The sequence below is a fragment of the Talpa occidentalis genome, unplaced genomic scaffold, assembly GCF_014898055.3.
Source record: "Talpa occidentalis isolate TD23 unplaced genomic scaffold, MPIMG_talOcc4v2.1 talOcc4.14, whole genome shotgun sequence".
Lineage (NCBI taxonomy): Eukaryota > Metazoa > Chordata > Mammalia > Eulipotyphla > Talpidae > Talpa > Talpa occidentalis.
Genome location: NW_023601433.1, coordinates 88,539,861 through 88,546,127, shown reverse-complemented (window position 1 = coordinate 88,546,127; position 6,267 = coordinate 88,539,861). Strand labels below are relative to the sequence as shown.

The 6,267-nt window shown below is 56.7% G+C and overlaps 2 non-coding genes across 2 annotated transcripts; one reads left to right on the top strand and one right to left on the bottom strand.

The window, feature by feature from the left end:
• Positions 1-2,357: 2,357 nt before the first annotated feature.
• Positions 2,358-2,429, bottom strand: TRNAA-UGC (transfer RNA alanine (anticodon UGC)). The gene has a single exon. It is a non-coding gene; the product is annotated as a tRNA-Ala (tRNA).
• A 134-nt stretch (positions 2,430-2,563) lies between these two features.
• On the top strand, positions 2,564-2,635 carry TRNAD-GUC (transfer RNA aspartic acid (anticodon GUC)). The gene has a single exon. It is a non-coding gene; the product is annotated as a tRNA-Asp (tRNA).
• Positions 2,636-6,267: the final 3,632 nt, after the last annotated feature.

Below are 6,267 nucleotides of genomic sequence, written 5' to 3'. Positions count from 1 at the left end.
TGACATTCAAAAGGACCAGAAGGTTCTAGAAGGGAAAGGGAGTCCTTCCCAGAGCGCATGCTGGGCTCGGCTCCCTGTCTGCAGACCCGCAGGGAGCACCCTGTCGCCCTGTGCACATGGAGCCCCTGCCCTGTCGTTTTCAACAACTGCACAAGGTCCCCTAATAGGCAACTCTGCCATAATTGTTGAAGCCAGACTCCGGTGACGGTACTTTCTCGTCATTTGCCATGTGAACACAACCGTTAAAGACCCTCGTGTGTCATTTCACGCCTGTGTGTATACCTGTGCATCACACCCAGAGGTGGAGTCGCTGGGGCAAGGGACAGGGTGTGTCCTCATCTTGAAGGAGAGGTGGTCCAGGGACGGAGGTCCGGGGAGCCGGGACCTGCATTGCTCTTCTCAGGACCAGGTGCGCTGCCTGCAGCCTGCTCGAGTCCCTCTGCGGACCCCCGTCATTGGAGAGCCTAAGGTCCTCTGCGTGGCTTCCAAGGGTGTGCAGACACAGACCTGCTTTCCTGTGTCATCACACCACATGCCCTCAGGCCACCCTGGGTCCCTGCATCTTCTCAGAAGCACCCTGTCAGCTGCGCAGGGGCTGTTCCCTCACTAACAAGCCTCTGTGTGGTTTTTCGCCTTCAGGGGTCCCACCTGGTCACTGGCCAGTCGCCCACCCTGGACCCTGGCGGTGGTGGCGGCAGGCGCTGTGTTTCTCGCTGTCAGCACACCCCATGTGAGCACCGACACCCCGAAAGTTGCAGGGAATGCCTAAAAGGCTCACGGAAAGCTTTAAAGCAAGATAGAAACCACAGAGGAAAGAGATGACGTTTGATCCAGAATGTTCTATCCATGTGGAGCGTGGTCTAAGGTTAGAAGACGGAGGCCAGGCGGAGAGCTGGCCTCAGGGTCAGGATACAGCCACACGGGAGGCTGCGCCATCCGGCCACCCTCGCACCCTGCAGCGGGGGAGAAAGGGGAGCCCCACCAACACCTGGGCGGGGAGAGTCCAGAGGGTGCGCACCTTCATGCCTGGTAGTGAAATCGGGGAGCCCGGCCCTCGGGGAGATACCTGGCCACTGCCAGGAGTCGCAGCGCGGCGCCCCCAGGGCCGCTGGCGGAGATGGGCAGAGGCTGGGCAGCGCCCGACCCGCGGGCTGAGGGGTGAGCCGTGACCCACGGGGTCAGTTAGGGGTCAGGGGGCGCCTTCAGGGGCAGCATGGGCAGGGCCCGTGGACACTGGCTTCACACGCATCTGCTTTGCTCCTTGAAGTTGTGGGGTTTCGGCCTCTCGAGTGTCCGCTCACACCCGTAGGAACACCACCTTCCCGAAGGCCCTGGGGGTGTCCACACAGGCTCCTCTCGGCCCCTGGGGGTGTCCACCCAGACAGGCTCCTCTCGGCCCCCGGGGGTGTCCACACAGGCTCCTCTCGGCCCCCGGGGGTGCCCACCCAGACAGGCTCCTCTCGGCCCCCGGGGGTGCCCACCCAGACAGGCTCCTCTCGGCCCCCGGGGGTGCCCACCCAGACAGGCTCCTCTCGGCCCCCGGGGGTGCCCACCCAGACAGGCTCCTCTCGGCCCCCGGGGGTGCCCACCCAGACAGGCTCCTCTCGGCCCCCGGGGGTGCCCACCCAGACAGGCTCCTCTCGGCCCCCGGGGGTGCCCACCCAGACAGGCTCCTCTCGGCCCCGGGGGTGCCCACCCAGACAGGCTCCTCTCGGCCCCGGGGGTGTCCACCCAGACAGGCTCCTCTCGGCCCCCGGGGGTGTCCACCCAGACAGGCTCCTCTCGGCCCCGGGGGTGTCCACCCAGACAGGCTCCTCTCGGCCCCCGGGGGTGTCCACCCAGACAGGCTCCTCTCGGCCCCCGGGGGTGTCCACCCAGACAGGCTCCTCTCGGCCCCCGGGGGTGTCCACCCAGACAGGCTCCTCTCGGCCCCCGGGGGTGTCCACCCAGACAGGCTCCTCTCAGCACCCCGGGGGTGTCCGCCCAGACAGGCTCCTCTCAGAGCGGGCTGCGACGCCCTCCCAGTCGGACCCACTCTTTCCCCACCAGTGCCCAGTCACAAACCCCGGTACCCCCGCCTTCCCCCCGTTCCCCCCTCCCCCCCCGCCGGCTCCCACCCCCCCCCGGCCCCCCGACACCCCCCCCGCCTCGGCCCCCTGGCCTCGGCGCGCACCCAGGCGCTCGCGGCCGGCGCAGCCCCAGCCCCCGCTCCATCCGGGCCCCGGGGCCGGCCCTGGGCCCCGACAGCGGCCCCCGCCGGCCCCGTGCGCGCCCAGGCCCCCCTTCTCGGGCGCCGGGTCCCCTCGCTCCTCGCGTCCCTCCAGTCACGGCCTAGAGGGAAAAAAAGTGGCAAAAAATGGAGATGCCGGGGATTGAACCCGGGGCCTCATACATGCAAAGCATGCGCTCTACCACTGAGCTACATCCCCTGGCCGCGACTATGCTCCCCGCCAGCCTGGATAGAGCGGCCGCCGGGTCCTGCGGGTCCCCTGGCGGGGCGCGGGGCGGAGTCTGCGCGGCCGCGTCTCTATGGGCGGGCGGGCGGCGGCCTCGCCGCGGCTCGTCCTCGTTAGTATAGTGGTGAGTATCCCCGCCTGTCACGCGGGAGACCGGGGTTCGATTCCCCGACGGGGAGGCCGCGCTTGCATTTTAAATACGAGGAAGCCTCTTCGCCCTTTGTTTCCTGAGGCCGCAGTGACCTCGGTCACCTGCAGGGACCTGCACGGGGCGTGTGGCATTAAAAATAACCCTGGAGAGGATGAGGGTGCGCGCGAGTGTACCTGAGTTTCCTCTTATGGAAAAGTAATATATAAACATTAATTTAAAAGGATACCTGCGCCCCTTTATTTATTGCAGCACTTTTTATTATAGGTACGATATGGAAACAACCCAAATGCCCAAAAACAGGTGACTGGATCAAGAAGATGTGGCCTACATACACCGGGGAATACTACTCAGCAACAAAAAAGATTAACTCTTGCCATTCGCGGCAACGTGGATGGAGCTAGAAGGGGTTGTGCTCAGTGAAGTAAGTCAGAAGGAAAAGGAAAACTATCAGATGGTTTCACTTCTAGAAGGAATATAGGGGAACCAAATAAGGGATCAGAAAAATACAAACAATAAACCAAAAACCAAAATCAACAGGCAGCTATAAATCAGAGACGTTCTGCAGGGGAGAGGGATCGAAACAGGGGCGGGAGAGCACGAGGGACTGTGGGGTGGTGCACGGGTGACAGCATGGGGATTGCGTGGGGACTACACCTGAGAGGAGAAAGCACATGTGCTCGCTTCGGCAGCACATATACTAAAATTGAGAGGAGAAAGCACACATTGGACAACAATGAACAATGATGTAAAATATTTATAAATAAATACATTATTTTGAAAACCTTTATTACACACCGTGTGACTGCAGAACACCTGTGTATGTCCTCCTTAAAGGCCTTTATTCCTCCCAGCACGGGTTAAAACAGTATAAAATATGGGCAGAACCAAGATGAAAATGCATACATTGTACAAAAATGAAAAATGATGTAAAATATTGTAGAGGCCAGGACTGGACACTGAGCAGGTCTTCTGATCCCATGCAGACAGGGTAAAGGAGGAGTCAGAGTCCTTAGTGGCTTTTTGCAGGTCTTTTTATTGGGATTTACCCGGTACACGGCAGGCAGGGGTGCTGGGGGGCCGGGAGGCTGGCAGGCCTCCCAGCCCCCAGCAAGTCTTCAGTCTGTCTGGGCTCTCCGGCCTTCTCTCTGCTCTTCCGTTCATTCTGCTGTTTCTCTGCTTCTCTCTCGGCTTCTCCTGGCGTCCCCGTGACGCTGCCCTTAAAAAGCCCAGTCTTAGCCCAGGTGAATCCCATCTACCTGGGCCCACCCTGCTCCAGGTGCCGCCATCAGGCCTGCAGTCAGGACCGCAGGATCCATCATCCATCCTGATGGCGGGAGGGCAGAAAAGCCTGACATTTTTCCTTACCCTACAAATATATAAAATAAAAAAATAAAGATAAAAGAGATGACATATGTCATCTTAAAAACAAAAACAGAAACAAAAAAATATATATGGGCAGAAATCTCACCTGCTTTGGGGAGTCGCTTTTGGTCTGTGATTCCCCTGGGCACACAACATTTAAAATTACTGACTTTGTAAGTGTAGGGTAAGTAAATGACATCGGGCTTTTCTGCCCTCCCGCCATTAGCATGAATGATGGATCCTTGCGGTCCTGACTGCAAGCCTGATGGCGGCACCTGGAGTGGGGTGTGGGCGTATGTAGATGGGATTCACCTGGGCTGAGACTGGGCTTTTAAGGGGGGGTGTCACGGGGACGCCAGGAGAGCAGAAAGCAGAACTACGAGAGAAGCAGAGAGAACGGGAGAGAAGGCCGGAGAGCCCAGACAGAGTGAAGACTTGCTGGGGGCTGGGAGGCCTGCCAGCCTCCTGGTCCCCCAGCACCCCTGCCTGCTGTGTACCCAGTAAAATCCCAATCAAAGCCTGAAAAGCCACCGAGGGCTCCAGGATTTCTCCTTTACCCAGTCTGCTCGGGTCATAGAGATCCTGCCCTGTGTATGTCCTGCCACTACAGCAAGCCTTTTCTTATAACGTGATGGCGACGGCAGGCAGTGGGTTCAAGCAGTGGCACCCACGAGCTATGTCCTCCTGGGGCCTCAGGATGTGATCTTATTTGAAATAACGGTCTTTGCAGATGAAAATAAGGTAAGGGTCCCAGAGGACATCATCCTGCTTGATCCTAAGCCCAAAGACACGTGAATATAGGAGACAAGAGGAAAAGACAGGCCCGTGAAGACCCAGGCAGAGATGGGAAGGCGCACCCTCAGCCAAGGAACCACAGAATGGGCAGTGGCCACCAGAAGCTGCGAGACACGAGCAACAGTTTCTCCCTCAGAGCCTCCAGGAGAGGCCAAGCCTGCTGACAGCGCAACTGTGGAATTGTGACCTCCACGCCGATGAGAGTAAGAGTATTGTTTTACACCACCCAGTTTGTGGCCATTTGTTCCAGCAGCCCTGGAGGTTCATAATATAATTAAACCCTCAAGTAACTCATTGATTCAGTAATTGCTTACTGAGAGACACGTGTGTATCAGGTTTGAATTGATAAGTGAAAAAAACGGAGGACAGATTGTATGAATTGAGTGATTTGAAAAAATTATGGGAAAACAAAACAAGTGAATAAGCAAATTTTAAAGTATTAGCAAAGGTCATGAGACTCCAGACATGACCTCATTTACCTTCTCAATTTTTCATGACATAAATTACATTTCCATAGCATTTTGCTTTGGGATCACTGTAGAGTCAGGTCTAAATGGCCCTCAGAACCTCTTTCTTCTCTCAGATGCTCAAAAGTGGGTGTGCTGCATCGCTTTTGCACCTGGATCTAGCCAGACCTGACATCCATATGAACACAAAGGGCTGTACCCCCAAAAGGACAGTTGCAATGCCTCTGCAGGAAGTTCTCCAGAAGGGACTCTATTCTTGACAGAAGGGGAGCCAAGGATGCCAGAAGGGAGACAAACTCTCCTGTTTCTCCCAGACCCTGGAAATCAGAAATCTTCCCCTTATCCAGGAAATCCAGCCACATTAGGTGTCAGGATGGGCAGGTATATCATAGCCTCAGTCTGTTTGCTGGGGCTGCTATGGCTTACCCAATAGAAATTAATTTTTGCAGCTTTTTTTCCCCCAGAGCATTCTCCTTGGCTTGCGGATGGCTGGCGCCTTCTCTTTTGTCTCTTCCTGTGGTTGTCCTTGTCTGTGCTGTCTTAATCTCCTCTTCTTAGAAGAATACCAGTCCTGTTGAATTAGGGGCCACCCTGAAGACCCTATTTTAATTTAATTTCCTCTTTAAAGGCCCTAGCTCTAAATTCAGTGGCATTCTGAGGTACCTGAAGTTAGGGCTTCAGTTTATAAGTCTTTGGGAGTGGGGTGAGGTGGTCGTGGGATAGGGGGTAGATCACATCTCAGCCCATAGCATTGTGTTTGGGGACACTTAAGGGACTGTTTGCTCCAGGAGGTTGCGGACGTTGGCTGACGCTGCCTTCCATGCTGAGACAAAGTCCTGCCCTTCCTCCCAGGTCAAAACCACTATCAATTCCAAAGGTTTTCCATTTCCGCTGAGGGAACCACTAAACCTAATGCCATGGCCTTGCCAAGGCAGGCCAGATCTGGCCTCGGCCAACCTCTTTGACCTTGCCTCTCCCCCTACCCATTTCCATGGTGACTTCCTGTGCCTCCGCAGAGCCGACCCTGTCTCAACCC